Source organism: Phyllostomus discolor, chromosome 3, assembly GCF_004126475.2.
Source record: "Phyllostomus discolor isolate MPI-MPIP mPhyDis1 chromosome 3, mPhyDis1.pri.v3, whole genome shotgun sequence".
In the NCBI taxonomy this organism is placed as follows: domain Eukaryota; kingdom Metazoa; phylum Chordata; class Mammalia; order Chiroptera; family Phyllostomidae; genus Phyllostomus; species Phyllostomus discolor.
The window spans coordinates 69,879,024-69,904,472 of NC_040905.2; positions in this window are offsets into that span (position 1 = coordinate 69,879,024).

Below are 25,449 nucleotides of genomic sequence, written 5' to 3' on the forward strand. Positions count from 1 at the left end.
AATACAATTTTATAAATTCAAACTAAAATATTTCCTGAAATATGTAGAGAATTAATTGTTAGATTATTATCTCAGTCCATTTATTAATAATTGTGCTTTTTAATGTTTCATATAGTGTGTACTAAGTATAGAGGAGCAGAGCTGTAAAACATGATCTTGACCTCAAGGAGCTTATTGCCTAAAAGAGCAATTTGACATATTAAAGAATGTGATGTAGAGTGATATATACTAGGATAATAAAATATGGAAACACAGAGTATGACAGTGAAGGTCATAAAGATTATTTGTAGAGAAAAAAACTTCTCATAAAAATATTAAATAAACAGGCATTTTTAAGCCTTAAAAAATGACATGTGCTATTCTAGACAAAGGAATTAGCATAAATGAAAAGAGCAACAAGGCAGCCTACCACATTTTGGAACAAAAAATATATTGTTCTAACTATTTGTGTGTCTTTTTGTATCCATGTATATATATATATATATATATATATATATATGTATGTATATATGTATATATGTATGTATGTATATATGTATATATGTATGTGTGTATGTAACAGAGAGTAAGAGACAGACAGAAACAGACAGAAGATCAGAAAATGATAAACTTAAAGATAAATCTGAATGTCTAAATATACGATCAAAGAATAATTAGGATAGTTTCTTGATCATTATGCCAAGATAAGGTGATCAGAATCCATAGCATGTATTAAACAGGAAGATAAAATAATATAGCTATAAAACTAATATTAAAGAGAAAATTTCCTATTTATTAATATATTTGTATATATTGGATAATGTACTAGTGGTTTTTATATATATTTTCTTTAAAAAATAGTACACAGTCTAAAATATCAGGAAACCTGGAATCCATCTTAACTCCACAAGTTTCTCGGTCTGAAATTAGCCAGTGTGTTTTTTTTTCAAGATTTATTTATTTATTTTTAGAGAGGGAAGGGAGGAAGAAAGAGAGAGAGAGAGAAACATAAATGTGTGGTTGCTGGGAGCTGTGGCCTGCAGCCCTGACATGTGCCCTGGGTGGGAATCAAATCTGCAATACTTTGGTTCACAGCCCGCGCTCAATCCACTGAGCTACACCAGCCAGGGCTGCTGGTGTGTTTTTTAAAAACATGGATTCTGGAGTTAAAAATGATTGTTTGAACCCTCACTTTATCATTTAATAACTATGTGAACTTGAAAAATTACATAATTGTTCTATGTCTTAATTTCCATACCTGTAAGTAATCTTTACCTAATGAAGATCTTGTGATATACAGACCAAACACTTAGCCCATGGTTTTTCCCACAGTGTGCACTCAGTAATAACACTGATACTAGCTAATTTTTATAATATTTGCAGTGACCCTATGTTTAGCCAATATTTTCAAATATAGAAAATGAAACTCAGAGAAGTTCAGTAATTTGCTCAAAGCAAAGATGGAGTAGAATTATTTAAATCTATTCTAATCATACTCCAAAATCAGTAATATTTCTTAATACTCAACTGTCTTTCATAATTAAATGTACCTTTGGAATATTCTCTAATAGAGAATAAACTTAAGACAGGCATGACTAAAAGTAGAAATATGAGTTATGAGTTCTTTCAGAATTTAAGCAAGAAACAATGAGGGATTGATCTATGATGAAAGAAATGGAGAGAAGCATATGGCAGAGTTCAAACAGGTTTAGAGCCTGAATGTGCAATGTTGCTCAAGAAGAGCATACTTGTCACATCTTGTATACCATGTAAAAATCTATCTTTTCTACCAGTTTTAATTTTGTATCCTGCCAGTTTGCCAAGTTCACTTATTGAATCTAGTAGCTTTTTGGTAGAGTCTGGGGTTTTATGTGTAAAATATCATGCCATCTTCAAATAATGACAGTTTTACTTCCTCCTTCCCAATTTGAATGCTTTTGTTTCATCTTCTTGTCTAATCACTGTGGCTAGGGCTTCCTTTACCATGTAGAATAAGAGTAGTGAAAGCAGACATCCCTGTCTTTTTCCTGATCTTAAGGGAAATGCTTTTAGTTTTTGTCCATTGAGTATGATGCTGGCTGTAGGTTTTTCATATGCAGTTTTTATTGTGTTGAGGGGTGATCCTTCTATTACCACTTTGCTGAGACTTTTTATCATAAATGTGTGCTGGATTTTACTAAATGTTTTTTTCTGTATCTACTATTATGATCATGTGATTTGTATCCTTTATTTTGTTTGTATCACAAATCACATTTATTGGCTTGCAGTTATTGTATCACGCTTGCATCTCAAAAATAAATCTCACTTGATCATGGTGTATAATATTTGTAATGTATTGCTGGATCTAATTTGCTAATATTTTGCTCGGGATTTTAGCATCTATGTTCATTGGGGATATTAGCCTTCTTTCTCTAGTTTTAGTGTCTTTTTCATCACCCAAGGACATGCTTATTGCTTTTAGAGAGAGGGGAAGGGAGGGATAGAGAGAAAGAGAGAAACAGATGTGAGAGAGAAACATCAATGTAATATCAATTCCTAACCAGGAATTGAACCTGCAATCTTTTAGTTTATAGGATAATGCTCAACCAACTGAGTCACACAAGGGCTGTAGTGTTTTCATCTGGTTTTAGAATTAGGATAATGCTGGCCTCATAAAAAGAGCTTGAAAGTTTTCTTCTCCTTGAATTTTTGGAAAAGTTTGGAGGACATATATTAATTCTTTGAATGTTTGGTAAAATTTGCCTGTGAAACCATCTATTTGAGGACTTTTGTTTGCTGGGAGGTTTTTGATTACTGCTTTAACAGGTTTTCTGATTCCTCCTGATTGAATTTTGAAAGATTGTGTATTTGTAGGAATCTGTCTATTTTTTCCTGGTTGTCCACCAATAATGAACTTTCAGAAAGAAAAACTAAGAGAATAATCCCATTTTACATTACAACTGCAATGACAACAACAACAATAACAACAACAAAGAAACCTAGATATAAAGTAACCAAAGAGGTAAATGACCTATGCTCAAAAAACTATAGGACATAGCAGAAAAGAAATAAAGGAAGACAAAACACAACTGGAAACATTTACATATTCATGGGTTGGGAGAATTCACATCATTAAAATGTCCATACACCTAAAATAATCTATAGATTCAAGGCAATTCCTATTAAACACTTGTTCCTGACTGGTTTATTTCACTTAGCTTAATGTTCTCCACGTCCATCCATACTGTCTCAAAGAGTAAAACATTCTTCTTTTTTACAGCTGAATAGTATTCCATTGTGTAAATATCCCACAGTTGTTTTACCTACTCCTCTACTTATAGGCATTGGGGTTGCTTCCATATCTTAGTGATTGTGAATAACGCTACAATTGACACAGAGGTGCTTATGTTCTTTTGAATTAGTGTTTTGGGTCCCTTCTGAAATATTTCAAGAAGTGAAATTGCTCATATGTGGAATCTAATGAACTGAAGTAACAAGAAAAATGGAGACAGACTCATAAATGGAAAGCAGAATGACAGCTAGTAGTGGGGAAGTTAGAGGATGAAACAATTGAGCAAAAAGGAAAAAAGACTCATGGACATGGACAGCAGTGTGTGATTGCTGGGGGAGGGGAGTATAAAGGGACTAAGTGGGAATGGAAAAAAGCAATAAAAATAAATAATAAAATTTAATTTAATTTAGAAAAATTTAAGATACTCAAAAATAAAAACAATAATATATATTTTTAAAAAACATACATAACATATGACCCAGTAATTACACTTCTGTATTAGAGAAAACAAGAGAGAAAACAACAGCCATGTTCACACAAAAGCTTGTATATGAATGTTTACAACAATTCTACCAGTAATCATCAAAACCTGAAAACAACCCTATTGTCCTTCAAAAAGGTGAATGAATAAACATATTTGGGTGCAATCATACTACAGAGTAGTACTAAGCCATAAAAATAGATGCAATAACATGGATGAATCTCAAAGGCATTATTCTGAGCAAAAGAGGGCAGTTTCAAAAATGTATAGACTGTATGATTCCATATACATGGCATTTTCAGACAGACAAAACTGTTACAATGAAGAAATCAGTGTGTACCAGGAGATAGGGGATTTGGTGTAATTGTGATTATAAAGAAACAGCAAGAAACCCTGATTGGTGTAGCACAGTGGATTGAGTGCCAGCCTAAGAACCAAAGGGTTGACAGTTCGATTCCCAGTCGTCAAGTCATATACTTGGGTTGTGGGCCAGGTCCCCAATAGGGGGTGCTTAAGAGGCAACCACACAGTGATGTTTCTCTCCCTTATTTTTTCTCTCCCTCCCACTCTATTTTTAAAATAAATAAATTCAAAAAATAAAGAGCTAGAAGTACTTTAGATTGAAAGAATTATTTAATACCTTGAGTGTGATGATGGTTTTCAAATATATGCATGTGTTTAACTTCATAGAACTATATAACAAAATAAAGTCACAAAATATAGAAAGTAAAATAGACACTGAAAAATAACAAGTGTTTACTTATTTCAAAGGGGAAAGTAGAAAGAGATTTGAGAATATATAGCAAATACATAGCTTGAGCATTTAGAAAGACAGTCTGAGAAGTGCCTATAAAGTGTCCCACTGTGGAATGAGTATGTGCTAAATAAAAGTGAAGATGTTTCCAGGCAAATGAAAAGATTTAAGAATTATGATAGAGTAAGGATTTAGAAATCTCAGAGAAATCAGGTGACAGTCTTATGCAAACTCCCTTGTAGGTAACTAACTGCTTTTCTCTTGCTGTTTTAAGATTCTTTGTCTTTAACCTTTGGCATTTTCATTGTGATGTGTCTTGGTGTGGACCTATTTGCACATATCTTGTTTGAGATTATCTGTGCTTCCTGTACTTGTATGTCTATCTCTTTTACCAAGTTAAGGAAATTTTCTGTTATTATTTGTTGAAGTAGGCTCTCTCACTTCTCCTTCCAGCATCCCCATGATGCTAGTGTTGGTATGCTTGAAGTTTTCCCAAAGATTTATTACATATTCCTTGTTTTCTTCTCTGTATTCTTTTTTTCTTCTTGCTGAATAAACTTTGCAGGCTAGAAGGGATTGTCAAGAAATTTTCAAAGTGATGAAAGCAAGGACCTACAAACTAGATTACTCTGTCCAGCAAGCTATCATTTAAAATAAAAGTACAGATAAATAGTTTCTCAGATAAGAAAAAGCTAAAGAAGTTTATCATCACCAAACTAGTGTTTGAAATTTAAGAAGAAAATCAAAAGTATGTACAAAAGAATTATAATAAATACATATCAATCAACATTGATTCTGAAAAACAAAATAAGCAAACAAGCAGAACAGAAACAAAATCATAGAGCAAGAACATTTTGATGGTTGCCAGATGGGTGTGAGTTAGGATAATGGACAAAAAAATTGAAGGCATTAAGAAGTACACATTGATTGTTACAGAATAGTCACAAGGATATAAAGTACAGCACAGAGAATAAAGTGGCCAAAGAACAAAAATACATGACCCACGGATATGGACAATGGTGTGGGAATTGCCTACAGGAGTTGGGAGACTGGGTAGAGGGAAGAATAAGGGAAAAACTGGGACAACTGTGATAGCCAAAACAATAAAGTATAATTTAAAAAAGTAGAAATCTCAGAGAAAACCAGCATATCTGTAACATAAGTAGGAGTGAGGGTGTTGATGTAGGAAATCTGGGAGACAGCAGATCTTCAAAGATCCTAGAAACCAACGAAAACTATGTGTAGCTACTGGTAGGCAAATTTATTTCTGAAAGGTTAACAAACGTGGACTATAATATATCTTACTGCATGAAGACATTGCTTAAAGCAGCAATGCCCACTGGGCTTAATTTATAAAGCAGTGAAGTGCTGCCAAGCTTGTTTTATTCCATTTCATATGAGACGATAGAGATATATCTTTTTATTACCAAACATTGTTACAGTGGGCAACCATGCTCAGACCTAAATATTAATCACCAATATCACATATGCCATACATAATTATGCTCATGAATATGAAAATATGAATACATAAAATACACAAATAAAAGTGCATATCTAATGTAAAATATAGGAAAATATAAAATCCTGTGGCTGAAAGGAAGCTTAATGGGCATCTCTTCCAAATTAGAATACTGTTTTTCAGTTCTAGTGCATACAATGACTTAGGAGTACACAGATGTATATTTAAATTTGTAATAGCTATCAACTCTTTAAATATGTAATAGAAAAATAAGCTATTACTTACAAATGTCTGGGTTTCATGAATGTGATTGCTTAGATTGAAGCCATGTTTTATTTTTTTAGATAAATAAAACCAAAGCTGAGTTTTTAAAAACATGTTAATTTAATAATAGTGAAAATACCATGTCAATATGTGAACAGTTGAGATTTTATATAGATATGGAGGTTCAAAGCCCTGTCCTTATAAAATGCCACAAGTACTTTTCCAGGGTCTAGTAGAACACATTCATTTAATAGAAGCAGACTTGTTTTAAGGCAACTCTTTTTCATTCTGAATCTTTCTAGTTAGATAGTTAGAAAGCCTTTCTTTATGCTTAGCCAAAATCTGCCTATTACTTTTAGCTATTGGTCATATGTAATTTTTGAGAAAATATAAAATGAATTGAATTATTTTATTGTGACCTATAGAAGTATGAGCATGAACTGGTGACAGTGTAATTACTTATGATGGTGAGGATGCACAAGGAGTGTTACTATCACCACATTCATATATCTGCCTAATAAGGGAATAAATGTCATTTTGGACTCAGAGTAGAAGTTGTTCTTCTCATTAGAAAGAGGCAAGGATAAATAACATTTCTACCATTGTTCTCCATCTTCATCTTGTCCAATTTCATGGTAATGGAAAGGAAAATAGAGCTCCAGATACAGAGATTACTTAGAGAAAGTGTAAAAGGTACAAAGTCATATAAGTAAGAAATTCTCCAAATTCTCATTCCTTAATGTGAATTAATTTATTCCATGTAATTATTATTTTTCCTTTCTTATTCAGTAAAGACATCCCCTCTTCCAAAAATATTTAAATAAATATACCTGTATATGTTGCCTGGGAAGATTTCAAGCACATACTATGGCTATTATTTGGATAGACTTGTCAGAGAAGTAACCTACTTTAGAAATTGGATATACATATGATCACAGATTATACTTCCAGACATCACTCAACAACAAAAGCCAGATTCCTAACACACATTCATCCCTCTATTCAAAAAATATAAAAATTTTGTCATTTTGATCTCATAAATATATCCTCAGTCCAGACTGTAATCACTTTTTTTAGCATATTAAAACTTACTTCTGTCTTTAGTCTTCTTGCTTATTAACAAATGTGGTCAAGGGAAATAGGAATTGAAAAGCTACCTCTAAACCTTCACCAAAGCCATTATTTCTTTGGCTGCTTAGGAAGGAAATTCCTGCCCTTTTCTGTTCCCTCTTTTCTTTTTTTCCTATGTGAGATTCTGGATGAGTTAGCTAAAGAAGAAGGGATGAAGAGCACAGCCGAAAGGCAGAAGATGCTGATCACACCTCTTCTTTACCTATTGCGTGTTATTAACATTAAGCAAGTTGGAAAGAGATGTTGGCCAGAGGGAAAAAATTACTTTTAAATAAAGTTATTAGATTTCACTCTTACATTTAATAAGGCATTCCAATTACTATTATTTGATTATTTTTGTAACAAATATTTACCAGTTGAATTAGAATTATATAAATAAACATGTTTACCCTGAGCTTCTCATTAGAGGGGATAATAAAACTTTGAATTACAAATAGTAAAAATACACATTGTACTAAATTACTGTCATTTAACTTGCTCACTATTTTGAATAGCTCATTCTAATAATAAAATTTGCATTTATTGTCAGGGCTACTGACTATTGAATGAAGTATGCTCATGGCCAGTGGAACAGTAAAACTCCATATTAGTGTGGCCAAATTTCTGGTTTCACAAATATCTTGTTTTGTATTTTTTTATGCATGAAGGCTTGATTTTTATTTATTTATTATTGTTTTATTGTTGTTCAAGTTGTTTCATTTTCCTCCCACCACACTCCCATCTAACCCCACCTCTCACCCACATTCCTACCCTCCTTTGGTTTTGTCCATGGGCTTGAAAAGGAGAATCCAGACATGTATTAAGTGAACAAGGAGTCAACAATACATCAAATATTGCAGAACATATACTTAATTTTATTTGCTAGATTAGTTCACTTTTATAATAGGCATAATTATAGGTTAAGAAATCCTGATTTTTTTGTTTAAAAACTTATATTAATTGAACAATATTTATTTTTATTTAGACTAAGGTTTTCATTGACTCAGATCAAATTTTAGAAAACCAAACCTGCTTTGTTCTCTATATCTATCAATATTTTCTATTCCAAAGCTAAAAGAAAAAACAAAATGAAGATGTACTTACCAAAAATGCTTCATCCACAGACTAAATCAAATTTAGATATTTATAATTACCACATTTTCATAAAACAGAAAAAAGTAAGTTATCCATTGTATAAATAAACCCTCCATGATTTTACTAGATATGCCTAATTATTCTATACTTAGATGGGAGTAGTAAGGCCATTCAGCAGTTGAACATTCTTTGAAAAAATCATAACTCCTAAGTCTCAGTTCCTTCCTTTTTAAAGCAAGGGCATTTAACTAGGTGACCTTTATGTTAATGCTAAAAAAGTATCCATGAATTATACTTTTAACTGGGAGGCAGTTTACTATTCTACATGGTTTAAAAAATTATCTTTGTGTGTGTGTGTGCGATATGCACTTTACTTTCTTATTCTTTTAAGCTATGTTACAGGAAATAAGTGGTATTAAAATCATGCTACTGAGTAAAACTGTAACCTATAAAAACAGGCTTAGCATGTTTGGGATGCACTATACAGGCAACATGGTTCTTTCTCCATGCATTTTTGCCTAATGACACTGCTTTTTTAAACATCAACACAGCATTAATCACAGTGTGGGATACAGATTCTAGGGAGAGTCTGCTAGTCCTCTCCTGTGGATTCACATAAAGGATGGTGCTCTCATCCAAGTAATTCCAAAGGTGACAAATATTACAGATGCTGAATTTATGGGAGTGTTTGCTCCCTGTTTATTAACTCATCCATCTTGTGAGAAATAAAAGGACCAAACTGTGAGACAAGTGGGCTTTTCTTATCCTGTCAACTCAATGATGTTTTCAAGTAATCAATATCTATAATTACTAAACCCTGCCAAAGAAATTTAACCCTTCACTGCCTCATTGTTGCCTAACTAGTCTCCAACATGACAGTACACGTAAATCCAAAATTAATTAGAAAGAATACAGCTTCAATAATGACATTGATTTCTTTCACCAAATCCATGTTAATGGACCTCTATCACATTCTAACTTCCTTACTATTTGTGTAGCAGATGTTCTTAATCTGGGACCCATGGTAAAAGGAGATCCTGGTGTGTTTTTAAGTGTCCAGTATTGATATACAGTATACTGGAGATCTTGCAGTTAGATGATCTTGCAATTACAAGGTCTGGCAGACTCAATGCTGATATCTAACCCGAAGTATTTAGTTTGAAGGCCCTAATGGAGAGAGGATTAAAATTATTGTCAGAGAGTTAAAAAGCAGAGGTGATTGGAGTTTAAGCAAATTTCTAACAAAATTCCAACCCTCAAATTAGAACAATTTAAATTCATGTGAAGTGAAAAATGCAAATAGTAAATATAAGAAAGGAAATCAATGACACAGGAAAAAGCAATAATAAGGAAAATGACCAAAGACATAAGGTTTTTTCAAAAGATTCTTTCAAAATCAATACTTCCTAAAGAGACTCACCAGGAAAAAAAAAGAGGGAAAAATTTTTTTTTTCAAAATTAAAAATCAGAAAGAAGACAAAAGTGAAGACTCCTCAGATACAGAAACAAAAAGATAGTATTAGCAATTCTCTCGATAAGTGTGAAAACAAATTTATTGTAAAACAGAACTTAACAAACTGAAATAAGGATAAATAGAATATCTAAATAATTCAGTAATTAAATAAAATAAATGCATAAATTTAAAACCTTTCCACTAAGAAACTTCCAATTCTAAATGGCTTTACTGGTGCAGTCTGACAAATAAATAGGAGGAAGAACTAACACTAACTCTACAGAAACTATTTCAAATAACATAAGAGGAAGAATCCCATTTTATGAGGCCATCAATCAAAATTTGAAAAAGTTAATTTAGATATCACTCATAAGCATACATACATAAATATAGAATGCTTAAGATAATACAATGTAAAGAAATCTTATAATATATAAAAGTATATCATGATCAATCAGACTTTATTCCTAAATTCTATGGTTAATTTAGTATTTGAAAATTAGATAATATAATAAACCATACTGAAAGAATAATAAAACCATATTATCATCTTGTAGATAGAGAAAAATCATATGACTAAAGTCAGAAACTTTTGTTAGAAAAAAGACATCCTCTTGTCAATTTAAGAATGAAAAAGTAATTATATCATTGATATACATGGCCCAAGGATGTACTTAAGAAAATTGAAAATATATGTCAAGACTAAGACTTATATAGAGTTGTCCAAGCAGCATTATTCCTACTAGCAAAGCAATGAAAACATATGGGCATCAGTGAATGAACAAATAGATAAATTGTGGTTTATCAAATGGAGTATCATTTGACTATAAAAATGGTGAAGTATGTCTATTGGCTATCTGTATGTCCTCTTTGTAGAAGTGTCTATTCAGGTCTTTAGTCCATTTTTTAATTGGAATTGTTTGTTTTTCTGGTGTTGAGTTGTACAAGTTCTTTATGTATTTTAGAAACTAACCCCTTATCAGATGTACAGTGGCAAATATGTTCTCCCATAAACTGGGTTCCATTTTCATCTTGTTGATGGTTTCTGTTTCTGTGAAAAACTTTTTAGATTGATGTAGTTCTATTTGTTTGTTTTTTCCTTTGTTTCCCTTGCCCTAGGAGATAGATCAGCAAAAATATTACTAAAAGAGATGTCTGAGATTTTACTGCCTATGGCCAATAGACATGAAAAAATGATGCTCAACATCATCAATCATCAGAGAAATGCAAATTAAAACTACAATGAGATATCACTTCACAGCTGCCAAAATGGTTACCATCAATGAATCAAAAAACTATAAGTCATGGCAAAAATGTGGAGAAGAGGAAACTATTGCACTATTGATGGAAATGCAGACTAGTGCAGCCGCTGTGAAAAACAGCATGAAATTTCCTCAAAAAATTAAAAATAAAACTGCCTTTGGCCCAGTGATCCCACTACTGAGAATATATCCTAAGAATCTCAAAACAGCAATTCAGAATAATATGTGCACCCCTATGTTCATAGCAGTGTTATTTACAACAGCCACAATTTGGAACTAGCCCAAATGCCTATTGCTAAATGAGTGCATAAAAAACTTTGGTACATTTACACAATGGAATGCTATGCAGCAGTAAAAAAAAAAAAAAGAGAGAGAAACTTTTACCTTTTGTGTCAGCATGGATGGACCTGGTGATTATTATGCTGAGTGAAATAAGTCAGTCAGAGAAAGACAAATACTATATGATCTCATTTATATATGGAATCTAATGAACAAACTAAACTGAAGAACAAGATAGAAACAGAGGCATGGATACATGAAACAGACCAACAGCTGTTGGCAGGGAAGGGGGTTGGGAGACTGAATGAAAGAAGGTGAAAAGTTTAGCCAAAGAACATACAGGGTCCAACAGAAGTAAGGCATGCTTGAATGTGCTTGGTAGAGTACATGAATATCTCGTACCAGATGGAGAGCAATTTGAACATTTCACCTACAACATCATAGAGTGTGCTTGACTGTGATATTATTATGTTACAGAATTACATGTTTATGATTTTGTAATAAAAGATTTTGTAATAACAAAATTAATTGTGCCAGACCCTGTATATGCATAATGCATAGACATAACAGTGTGGTGATGGACAGAGGGAAAGAGGTTGAGGATGGGGTGGAGGTAAGCAAGAGGAGTAGGGGAAATAGGGACATCTATAATACTGTCAGTAGTAAAAATAAAGTAAAAACAAAAAGAAGCAATGGACCAACACATAGTACAACATGAATGAGCCTTGAAAACAAACTAATAAAAGAAGCAAGACACAAAAAGCCACATATTGTATGATTCATTGTATATAAAATTTCCAGATGGGAAAAATCTACAGATACAAAAGCCCATTACTGGTTGCCATGTGCTATGGGTGGGGATTAACCGTTAAAGGGTATGGTATTCCTTTTTGCAATGATGAAAGGATTCTAACATTATATAGTGGTAATGGTTGCATAACTGTGCATATACTAATAACACTTTGAAGTGTGAATTTTACATTATGTGAGTTATATTTCAATAAAGCTGTTATATATTAAAAACTGAACTTCTTTGTACTAACAATAAACATGTGGAAGCCAAAATTAAGAACATAATACCACTACAATTTCTTTAAAATAAAATGAAACACATAGGTATTACTTAAAATATGTACTGTATCTGTTCAACAAAATGCTGAAGAAATATAGTTTATATATGCTCAAGTAAATGGAAAAACCATGTTCATAGGCTAGAAGATTCAATATTGTAAATATGTCAGTTATTACCCAATTGATCTGTCCCTATCAAAATGGCAGCAAGGTTTTTTTTTGTAGAAACAGACAACCTTTTCATAAAATTTATGTGTTAAGGCACAGGCCCTAGAAAATAATTGTGTTGAACAGAATAGTGCCCTCCCACAAAAATGTTCACAATACCATCTCAGAATCTGTGAATATGTTGGAGTGAATGGTATAAAGGAATTAAAGTTGTACATGGAATTAAGGTTGCTAATTTTCTGACTTTGAGATGCAATTACCACATGTTCCAGCAATCATGTACTTTAGTGTACATGATACTCAGCTCAGAGAAAGGAAAATTTATGTTCACATAAATACTTGTATGTTAATGTTCATACACCCTGGTTTGTTATATCCCCAAACTGGACCTGTCCTTAAATAGGTCCAGTTAAACAAACTTCAGTCATGTATACTGTGGAATACTACCCAGCAAAAAAAAAAAGGAACCACATAAATATACCTAGATATACCACATAATACCTTGAACTAATACTCAGGGAATTGTTCTGAGGCAGAAAGAAAAAAAAGAAAAAGATAATCTCATAAAATTACATTTTACATTAAGATTCCATTTTCAATGATAAAAGGTTCGATATGAATGACAGACTAGTATTAGAGTAGGGATGAAGATGGGGCAAATGGGAAAGAGATACTTATCATTAATGGGTAACATGAGGGGCTTTCAGCTCACTTTAATTAATTTCAACTGCCAAATAAGGTCATATTCTGTGGTACTGGGGGTTAGAATTTCAACATGTATTTTAGGGTACAACTAATTTATATTTTACTAATTCAACCCATAAGAGTCCACTCTCTAGTGCCTCAAAATTCATGCCATTTCTACATGCAAAATACATTCACCCACCCCCAAATTACCAAAATTTTTAACCCATTCTATTATAAATCCTAAATCCAAAATCTCATCTAAATGTCATCATCTCAAGTTTTAAAATACCATTACCTATTCAGTTATGGGTGAGAATTGTTTATGGTTCATATGAAGCAAAAATCGTCTACATCTGTGAATCTTTGAAACTAGACAAGGTATCTGCTTTCTAAATTCAATGGTGGGATTAGTAAACATTTCCATCCTTAAAGAAGAAATTCTAAAAGGAATAAAGGACCAAAGGGGCCATGGTTCCTCAGCACATCCAAAATCCAACTGCTCAAATTCTATTAGAGCCCATATCCTAAGAATAATTTTCTGTGGCTTGATGCTCTGTCATCTGGACCCATATGGTTGATCCCAAACCCTCAGTCCTGGGCTTTGGCCCCAACCTTTGAAAACCAAGAGATAATAGTTGTACCACGCCTTCGTAAACACGGTGTGCTTGGTAGTGTCTCTTCCTTCATTTCTGAGTCTCTGTCCTTTCTATCTAGATTGGAAGTTTCTGCTGGTATAAAATTCTGAGTAACCTTGTGGGTCTTCAAGGCATGTCCAGAACATTCACATCATTAAATAAAAGGGTTCTCCCCAATCCTTTCTGGTTACTTCCTGGTTTCTGCTGAAATAATTGATTGGATCTGAATCACACCTGGTCTCTTTAGCAAATGATTTCCCAGCCACATCCTTGGCTCTGTGTCCAGAGCAAACTATCTAGATGCTAAAACTTTTCCAAATCATTGAGTGACAGTTTCTCTATAGCTTAGCAATTCCTTCTTGAATTTACCTTTCTCTTGTATTTTACTATAAGCAGGACAGAAAAGCCAAGTTGCACCTTCCACACTGTGCTTGTAAATCTCAGCTAAATATCTTTCTTCACTTAAAGGTTTTATTTTTCACCAATAAACATCAGATCACTATTCAGGCAAGTCTCTGCCAATTTATAACAAAGGTAGTATTTCCTCCAACGTCTAATAATGTTTTCCTTATTTTCATCTGTGACTTTACCAGAATTGTCTTTAATGTTCATATTTCTAGCAACACTCTGTGGTGATATATGCATTTAGACAATTATATGTATATATATTTTAGAGGTATATGTATATGTATAAACTCTCTCCACAGATCTCCTCAATTGTCTGATCCCTCAGCAGAATTGACATTAAATTTATATTTTTACCAACAGTCTGTTCAAAGCAATTTAGACTTTTTCTATCATCGCCTCAATTCTCTTCTAGTGTTTCCCTAATACCCAATTCCAAAGCCACTTCTGCATTATTAGATATTTGTTACAATAGCACTCTGCTTCTTGGTACCAAAATGTGTACTAGTTTCATAAAGCTATGGCAACAGCTGATGTCTTAAAAGAGAAAAAATAGATTGTCACATTTCTGATGGTTAAAATTCCAAAATCACAGTGTTGGCAGGGTTGGTTGCCTCTGTGGGCTTACTTGGAAAGTTTCATTCCATGCCTCATTCCTAGTTTCTGGTGATGACAGGCAATTCTTGATGTTCCTTGGCTTGAAAACGCTGCATTACACAAATCTCTGTCTCCATCTTCACATAACATTCTACCTGTATCTCTACACAAAAATTTCTCACTTCTTATGACACCAGTCACATGGATTAACACTCCTTTTATCTTAACTAATTATAAGGCTCTGTTTCCAAATGAGGTCCCATCTGAAGTACTGCAGGTAAGGACTGCAACATATCTTTTCTGCTAGACATAATTCAACCCATACAATGTTTTGTTAAAAAAAAGTACCCGATAAATATTTCCTGAATTCATAAATTTATTTTTAAAATGGGACTCTACCATCTCAATTAGAAAGGACATAACATGTACATTCAGTTTGTGCTTGCTGATAGGAAATCAATAGACAAGAGAGAAATGATGAAAAAAAGGAAAAAGGGTCCTATTTTGAAGACTATTTGAATCTGATGTAATAGAGCTAGCAGTGCTGTGCTAAACTGCATATCTCCACTAGTATGTCTGATTCACTAGAATTTTAAATAAGCAAACAAACAAGAGTATGAACACTTCAGAAATCACATGGAAGCAAGTTAACACTAGGCAGTTTAGATCATTTTCATTAACAAAATTCATAGTATAGATTTTCTCAAACATTGCTCATATTGCTAAATTTGATGAAATAATATTATTCAAGAAAAAATAATCACGTATTCTGTGTAAGAGGTAGATAAAACAATTGAAAATATTCCAACTCATACTCTCTAAAGACTTTAGGTTTTGTTTTGTTTTTCCTTATCAATACATGAAATACCCAGTTATTTGTATTATCATTGTCATTTAAAACCAAGAATACCAATTGCATTGTATATGGGTACAATGTTTGCATCCATTTACAAAGTAGATCAGTAGTCATATATTAGTCAAGTAGCATCTTATTTAGATAATGTTGTTCTGTGAATGTGCAGAGCAGTTCAGCCTGGAAGGTAATGAGGTAATATCATTTGTAAAGGACTACCACAGCTATTCATCTTTATTCATATCTGTGTCTACAGCTATGCACATATCTCTCTTCATCTATCTATACACAAAAACTTCAATTCAAGAGTCAAACATTTTACTATAATATATAGATTAATTGAAGGTCAAGATTTTTATCTCTAAGAGACATTGGATGTATCAATTTACATGTGAATTTTCCTGTTAGATGCTAAATTTCACTATGTAGGTACAGATGATAAAAGTAACTGGGTAGTAAAAAAGATTTGTCATGCTCATGTCTTGTCTTTTATCCTCTAACATAAGACAATAACTTGTACTAAATATGGGCTTAGAAATGCTTGTTTAAGAATCAAGAAAGTTCTGTTATTTTTATGGTGTTTAATCTCAATGTCTGTTATAAAGAGATTACTCTAATCATCTTTAAAATCAAATAAATCCAAAGAAGGAAGTGCACTTGCCAAATTTATTGAGTAATAATTAGAATGTCCTCTTTGTATCATTATTTAAAATTTATAAAAAGTAATTTTTATATACAAGATTTCATACCAAACTCATAAATTACAGGAGATATGTACACTATAGGAAATCATCGTTTTTCACAGTTGACTAATCATGTGCTCAAAATTGCAAAACTCCCAAGACATATAAACAAAGCAGAGCTGATTGTAACCTGGTCTTCTGACTCAAGTTCAGTGACTCTGCAGTGCAGTTCCCTGTGCAACCTCTATCGATATTGATTCTCAACCCTATCAGATACAATGATGCTGTTTAAAAAAAATATTTTAAAGTCCTTCTAAACTCTTTTGAAATAAGGTTCATAAGTAAAATAAGAAACCTACTTATATAATTTCAAAATAAGTTCATATAATTAACTTCATTATATAGATAAAAATAAATTACAAATAATGTGAATTTATTTGAAGAAATCATAGAGTTACATCAATATGCAGACTAACCATGAATGCATACTGAAACAAATTTATTATACTGAAGAATCAAAATTTTCATAATTGTGAATTATTATTAGCAAAATTCCAAACATGACAAGGTAGAATTTTCTAAGGTATATATATTAGTTGTGTTTAGGGAAAAATTACTGTATATTAATATTTCAGCTACCTTACTTGCTATTTTAAATTGACTTTGCATTTACTTGAATGTCGATACAGAGCATGACCGTTCCTCATAATGCATCTAATATCCTTGGCCTTTGCTCAGTACATGCCAATAGAATACTCAAATATTATGGCAAGCAACGCTGCCCCATGAAGCCCACAAGGGACCCTCCTAGTTCCTGATATTTTCTGTGTTGGGTATTTCCGGTGTTGTGCATCAGGCAACAGGCAGAATGATGGGGAGCTTCAGAAGTTTCACATTTCTTCCAATAGAGTACTAAACCCTGTCGGAACTCCCTACATCGTCCCTATATTTTCCCCTCAGAACCAATTTTGAGAGAGCTCGTGACACTGCACTGTACTCAGGTGGCTTGCTTTTTCATGAGAACAGTGAAGAATGGATAGAGGTAGATTTTTCTGATTTAAATTATACCATCTCACATAAAAAGGAATTGATTAGCTCCACTCTCATCCAACAGTCTTTTATTAAATGTTTCAAATATCAATTATATGACTGCATAAAACAATGAAATAGTTTAAAAAGAGATCTATAACTCAGGCAAGTAAAAGTGCTCATCTATTCATAAGTAACTTCTCAAGGGTCAGAGATGGAAGCTTTTGTTATTACACTGTGTAGAAGCCAATTCAAGTCCAATGGTCAGAATTATGGTGACAGGTCAAGATATCACTTGTAGAGAATGCCAACCACAGCTTCTGTTGTTGCATTTGTCAAAATATTTCAGTGGGATGGAAAATTTATTAGACTTTTCTTTCCAGATAAATCCCTGTTGCAAATCAAATTAGTCATTTTGTGTTAAATAGTATTATAAGCAACAATTCTGGTGTTACTTAAAAGTTATTATTAAGACAAGTTATTAATTAAGTTATTGTTATTATTATTTCATGTAATATATATTCACAACAAAATCAGAATGCCCCCAAAATTAACTGAATGGAAAATATAATCTGCAAATTGACTTTTCATTGTTTAATGTCACTTGACTTTCATGTAATCTTATACCTCATTTGACTCAAGAGTTACAAACTTTATTTGCAGTTTGGTCTACTGAAAATTGTTAAGAACTTTAATAATAGATTGTGTTTTTGTTTGTGTATCTAAAGTCTATATTGAGAGATCAGACCAAGAAAGTTTAAGCAATGTTAGTAATCCCTATTTGTCACTGGGCCCTTGAGTGTTTTCACGAAATGTGATGAATGAGTGGGATGAAAAAGAAAGGCCTCGGGTCTCTAAGGGAGAATCAACTCGGTAGATAAGTGATGGTCCAGATCTCCCCGTGGGTCTTCTCTGGGAGTGGTGTTTGGAGCCTATGTAACTTTTCATTAGAAATTAAACACGTATCTTCTGGCACTTGATCTTCTAATGAAGCATAATACTTGTGCTCTTTGAATTTTTCTATTTCAATTTAATTGAATCACAATGACTCAAATGTGCACACAAACATACAAACATACATTTCAGTTTTTGACACTAAAACATTAATATTTAGAGTTGAAAATTTTTTCAAAGTTGTTTTAAGGTTTTAAAATGTGCATTTACCAGTATTTTTTTAAAAAAGGCTGTATCATAACATGGCAATCTATACTTAAGGAAAAACCTCATAGCTACTTACACAATTCCACCAACAAAAACAGACTTTAAAAATATGTTTGGAGATTCTATTGACCTCACACATTTTCAAAAGTGACCCTAGAACAAACATATGTTTTCCACCTCCTAACTAAATCTCTTTGACACTCCATTTACTTCACTAATCTTAAAAACACACCTTACAAAGTTACAATTCATTATACCTGTGATTGCTTAATATGAAGGACATCTGGGAATGGGTTCACTTAACATCTGGGACACATCACATCATTAGTAGAAAGGAAATGTTGATGAGTCCCTGAGCATTCAGCATGGCTGGACTTCACAGGCCCAAGGGCTATCACAAAGCTGATTTTATAGGTGTGTACGCACATGCACACTAATCAAGGACTGAAAAGGTAAGAGAAATAGAAAGAATAAAGGAGGAAATGAATAAGAGAAAAGTAAAATTGTATCTCTTGAAATCTTACATAAGATCACATTATTCTACTATTTATGGGTTGCCACTGTTCATAGAATAAAATTCCAGTATCCTTACATGACAATCATAATGCCTTTTGGTTCTCATCATCTGTCATGCTCTCCTTGGCATTATATAGTACATTAATTAACATTAACCCCTTTTTTATGGAATCTATAAAATTCCTTACTCTATCTTGTATTATGATTTTATATTTGCTGTTCCTTTTACATATATTTTCTGGTCCCAAGTTTTCAAATGCTCGATTCTTTTTATTCAGGTCTGATCGAATGTTACCTCTTCATAGATGTCAACTTGTCTGAAGTTATGACTTTTTTATCCCTTCTCACCACGTCAACCTTTTTTGATACCTTCATAACAATTAATGCTATTGAAAATTATCTTATTGATTTAATCATTTATCTTTCTGTCTCTTCCATGCTAGGCTGTGAACAGCATATTAGCAAGTAACTTGTTTTCTTTTACCATACCCCTCAACCTAGAATATAGTAGGTAATCAACAAACATGTTTAAGTAAATTAATAACAAATATGCATAAAGTGATTACATATTTTATTGGAAATTCTGACCATGATTTGCTGGGGCTGCTTGGTCCACTGTATATTCCCACAAATATTGCTGGTTCAGAATTCAGCTATATTCACTTAGACTTTTGAGGAATTACTACTCTTAAAGATAGACTGACTAAGGGGTCTACCAGTTCCATTAGATAGTGCTAAAAAGAGATTAATATCTTATCACAGTCTCCATTAGACTTGCCAAGACTTCAGAGCAACCTGACATTAAACGATGATGCTGTTGGATTACTGACTTTTCTGTCATGGCATTGCTTAGAATGATTGCTTCATTGCAGCAGCAAAGGAGCAAATGATAGAGCAAAGAATGATCAGGGCTTTTTGCCTTATACATTGCTGTCAAAGAAGAAGAGAAACTTGTCTTTTATATTAGCCATATTGTTTAGAAAGAACATTCTGAATAAAACTTTTCTTTAAGAGATATACAAAATATTTTGCTAAAGCAATAGAAACTAAAGGTCTCACCATCACTATTTTTTGATATTACATTTGGCAAATACATGACCTCTGAATGTCTTGAAAATAGAAAAGAAACTAAATGTTTTGTAGAACCAAAATGAAATAAAGCAGCACAATAGCAGTAGCACAGTCCAGATGTTAACACAGCAACAGAAAGACTTTGAGCCACTCTGTTTCTTATTCTCTTTCTCTCCAATAAGGAAATCTGTTTGGAATTCCATTGGACATTTGAGGTCTACTTTCCTCCCTTCCTTGTTACTTATGAAAGGCATAGTTAACCCTCCCAAAAAGCAAATCATCAACAAGATCTATTTCAAACCTCACATAATTTTGACTAGGCCACATGAGCATTTCAAGTGTATAATTTATCCCACAAGATTGATCTCATTTTGAGCAGTTATTCAGACATGTAGATGTCAGTACATTAAACCAAACAAATTCAGTAAGTATAATTGCACTTTAAGTTTCTAGACACAGATTGACTTCCAAGTGTAAATTTACATATTATGCTCTTGATAGTTTGGTCTCCTTCTTAACACACTTAAAAATAAATACAACTTTATGTTTAAAAACTTCCATTCCAGTCAATAAGATTATTATATTGCCACTTTAGTTTCTGGCTTGTCATGGAGCTAGATGCATCAGATTATCATAGTCTGTTGTCATTTACTCTGAATCTGGCTTTAATAAGAAAGTTACAAAGTAGCGTTTTTCCTAAATGCATTTTATTATAGGATAAATGAGATATATTTGCATGCTCCCAGTAATTACACTTTCATTTTAAATCAATAAATTGTCATAGAGCTTATCATAACAGATTGATACATCCATTTATACCCCAAAGCTTAATTATCCTGGTGAACACACATAATTGTACTTATTGACATAAAAACTGAAAATAGAACCATGGACTTGTGGTCACTTCAACAGGAAGCAGATACCACTGGAATTATGTCTGATTAATCAACTAGTCACTCACTCTATGCTACTTTATCTATAACAGCAGCTAAACAGGCTTACTTATTAAATGCTTCTAAACTGATTTTTTTTTAAAGATTTTATTTATTTATTTTTAGAGAGGGAAGGGAGGGAGAAAGAGAGAGAGAGAGAGAGAGAGAGACATCAATGTGCGGTTGCTGGGGGTCATGGCCTGCAACCCAGGCATGTGCCCTGACTGGGAATCGAACCTGCGACACTTTGGTTCGCAGCCCGAGCTCAATCCACTGAGCTACGCCAGCCAGGGCTTAAACTGATTTTTTTAAAGATATCAATACTAATTGTAAGATGTGAGAAGAGAAAAAAGAATATTTAATGCCCTATTGTTGTTAAATAAAAGGTGTGAATTTGAATCAATTAAGAATGGTTAGATTAATTTGGAGAATAATTAATTAGTGATTTCTATTTCTTCTTATATATCTTACTTATTTTCATTCAGTGACTCTCTACCCCAAAACCATAATACCCCTTTTCTGTTGATTATGTCACTATAATGTCCTGTGTAATATTATCCTCCTGTGGACAAATATCTCTTTTTGTTCTAAATTTTAGTTTTCATCATCCTCCTTATCTTACTTAATATGTACTTAGATTTTGTAATGACTCAATGAGTGTAATGATTCAATTTTGTAATGATTACTAGCCTGCTCTATAGCAATTGTTCTTCAATCAATGACGCTACAGTGAATAAAAGAGAAATAACACACCTTCTTACAAACTTACATTATAGTGGGGAGAGCAACAAAAAAGGAGGACAAAAAGGACAACAAAGTAAAAAAAAGAAGAAATAAAAGGAATAAGATAACAATTGGAGAAAGAAAAAGAAGGAAGGAAAGAAAAGGAAGAAGGCAGAGAGGGAAAGGAAGAAAAAGAAAGAGTGGGGGGGGAGAGAGGGGGGGAGGGAGGAAGGAAGGAAGGAAGGAAGGAAGGAGGGAGAGGGAGGGAGGGAGAGGGAGGGAGGGAAGGAAGGAAAGAAAAGGAAAAAAAAGAAAAGAAAAGAAAAAAGAAAAGAAGTGTAGAAAGGTAGGAAAGAATATGGCCTGACAGTGTAAGTGACAAATAGAAAAATAAAGTAAGTGCAAATAGAGAATATAAAATAAGAGAATGACAGTAAGTGGGTGACAACTTTAATTTGAATAATGTGGTCAAACTTTGTTAAAGATAAAAACATACTGACACTTTTCAAAACAGTAAGGAAGACTGGATTCAAGATTATTCAATGAGCCCTGGGCATGTGTGGCTCTCAGCTGGTTAGGCATCATCCCACAAAGCAAAAGACAACCAGTTTGATTCCTGGTCAGGGCATATACTGTGTTTCAGACCTGATTCTCAGCTGGGGCATGTGGGAAAGGCAGATAATCAATGTCTCTCTCCAACATCGATATTTCTTTCCCTCTCTTTCTTCTTCTCTTCCCTCTCTCTAAAAATAAATAAAATAAAAAAAAAAAGATTATTTAATGAGAATATTGCAATAAAGAAGAGAGAACAGGCTCAACTTGGAATAAAGAAATGACACTGAGAATTTATAGCCAATAAGCAGAATGGTGGGATCAGTGGATAGGAAATTACTAAGGGAGACATCAAAGGTAGGGGAATTTTTCATAAACTACCTGACAGGATTCTTCCTAATAGCAAGAAAGAGTGATCAAATATTATGAATGGAGGAATCCATCTAAATTGGCTTAGCAAGACTCTTGCTAAAACCAGGCTAGGCTAGCCAGACAAGGACTGGAGCCAATGTCACAAGAACTAGTTGGGAGGAGGTCTCAGAGGAACCTGTCTAATGTTTGTTTGAGAAGAGTCCTTGTTAACCTTTTTCTGGTTCAATTTAAATTAGTTAAGTTAAGGCAAAGTTTAAAATGAGATTTGAACTGAGTTAAGGACCAGTTAAGCAAATTACAAGTATAAGACCATTTCAGACAGAGAGAACAATGAGAATATGTGTTCCTTAAGAATGAGTTTTGTTTAATGAAGAAACAGAAAGAATCTGTGTAACTAGAGCAAAATGATTGAGGTAGGTGATGTCTATAAATAAGGACACATAATTTGGACAGATTTCTTATGTTTTGGGAGAATAATCAATGGGAATTGCATCAAATGTAGAGAGGGAAAATCAAAGATCAAGATTATCTTATAGATTGTTGCTTTGAACAAAACTTGGTGAATGGTGGTAACACTGGTTGAGGTTGGGGGCTGTGGAAAACACAGATATATAAAGAAATGTGGGGTTTTATTAAATTTGAGATGCTATTTTTAATCCTAATGGGCAGGTCAGTTAAGCAACTGGAGATACCAGTATGGAGTTAATGGGTGTGCACAAGTCTTCAGATGCATGTGGAGAATATGACAAATAGAATTTATTTAATACCTTTAATGTAAATGATGTCACATAAAGAGAAAAAAAAACAAGAAGAAGGCATATGACAAAGATTCCAGGGCACTCTAACATTTAGTAGTCAAGACCAAGAGAGGAGCAGGCAACAAACAATGAATAAGTGCGTGCTGCGTGATAGAGGGAAATCTAGAAGAGAAGAATATGTTTTTAAAAGGAGCAAGTGATTAATTACATTGATTTTCCCTGAGAAGTTAAATAAGAGAAGTAGCCATAAAGACATTTACCAGAAATATTGCCATGGGTTTATTGGAATAAAATCCAATTAAAGAATTCAGAGAAAGGCAAAAATTTATTCTTTCACGAATCTTGGTTATGGAGTAGAGGTTCTGGTGTACTAGCTGGAGGAGGACACAGAATCAATAAGACCATTAATTTTTAAGATAAGAAATACCATGTTTGTTTGACAATGATAATGATCAAATACAGAGTGAGAAATTGATAAGTTAGACAAATAGGGGAGTGCTTGAAATGAGGTGGGTTGAGATTCAGAATGCTAGCTCTATATACAGCATTGGGGATGCTTCCTAAATAGTCACCCCAAACTAAGAGAGAAATTAGAGAAACAAACTAGCAAATTTGTTGGTGGGAAGATAAGGTAGCTTTAGTCTAGTGACTCTGTTTTAGATGAAGTTCCTGTGCTACAATAAAGTTATAAAAGTGGACAGGTTTAAGAACACAGAAAAAGAGACACTGTTGTTTAAGAGCATGGAAAATCAACATATCTGGTCAGTGGTATAATAACTGAGCAATTTTGAATGAACACCACTCGCAGTGAGATCTTGTCACAAATTCTCATTATTACATTGTATATTCATGTATGTGTGTGAGAGAGTCTTATTTTTCTGATATTCATTGGTGAGTATACTAAAATTTAAAAAAGCACTTTTAAAAAAAAGTATAAAAACTATGTTAGTGCTTGAGTGGTGAGATAAATATTTATAAGAGAGCCCAGAATCTATAAACTATGGTGGGTTAACTTGTAATTAGGGTAGATCTCAAGGAGATGTGCAAAAAAATTATATATGAATTTGAATAAACATTTAATTAAAGAAACAAAATTTATGTGAGCATAAATGAGACAGCCTATTATCTAACTACCTATCATGTATACATCATATATTATTTAAGAAAAAATTAGGGGAAAAAACTTAAAAATTTCCTGTATTTGATGTGGATCTTGAAACTTCAAAAAAGAACAATATGAAGAAGAATGAAAACATGATTTAGTTCCTCTCTCTATTTTTCTCTCTTTTCTTCTCATGCCATGGACATATTCTTCTTTTGTTACTTTAATTGAATTGCTATTACTTCTATGCTAACTTCTATATCCTTAGCTCTTTCCTCAAGCTTTAGTTTTACATATCCAGCTCTTTAGAGTGTATTTCCATTTGAAAGTCTCACTGTCATCTCAAAATAAAAGCATCATAAACATGACTGATTATATTGTTTTATAACAAAGATCTTGCACCCTTATTCTCAACCTCTTCTAATGCTATTTTCTAAATTTCTGTACTAAAAAATAAGATTATCTCTGAGTTTTCTCTCTGGAGGTCTACTCTTAGTCAAACACTAAGACTTTTAGTACCTCCTTTAAGTATAATGTTTCTTGAGACGTTGCTGCCTTTTATTTCTTCAATCTTTAGAATGTACCTTTATTCATTCTAAGCCTAATGAATGCAGTATGTATGCAGTTGTTTCAAATATGGTCAGCTCCATGGTCCACTTGTCTTCTAATCCAGTCAGCACATCACTTTCAAATATATTTTCTGGAAACTGTTTTATGTTATTTA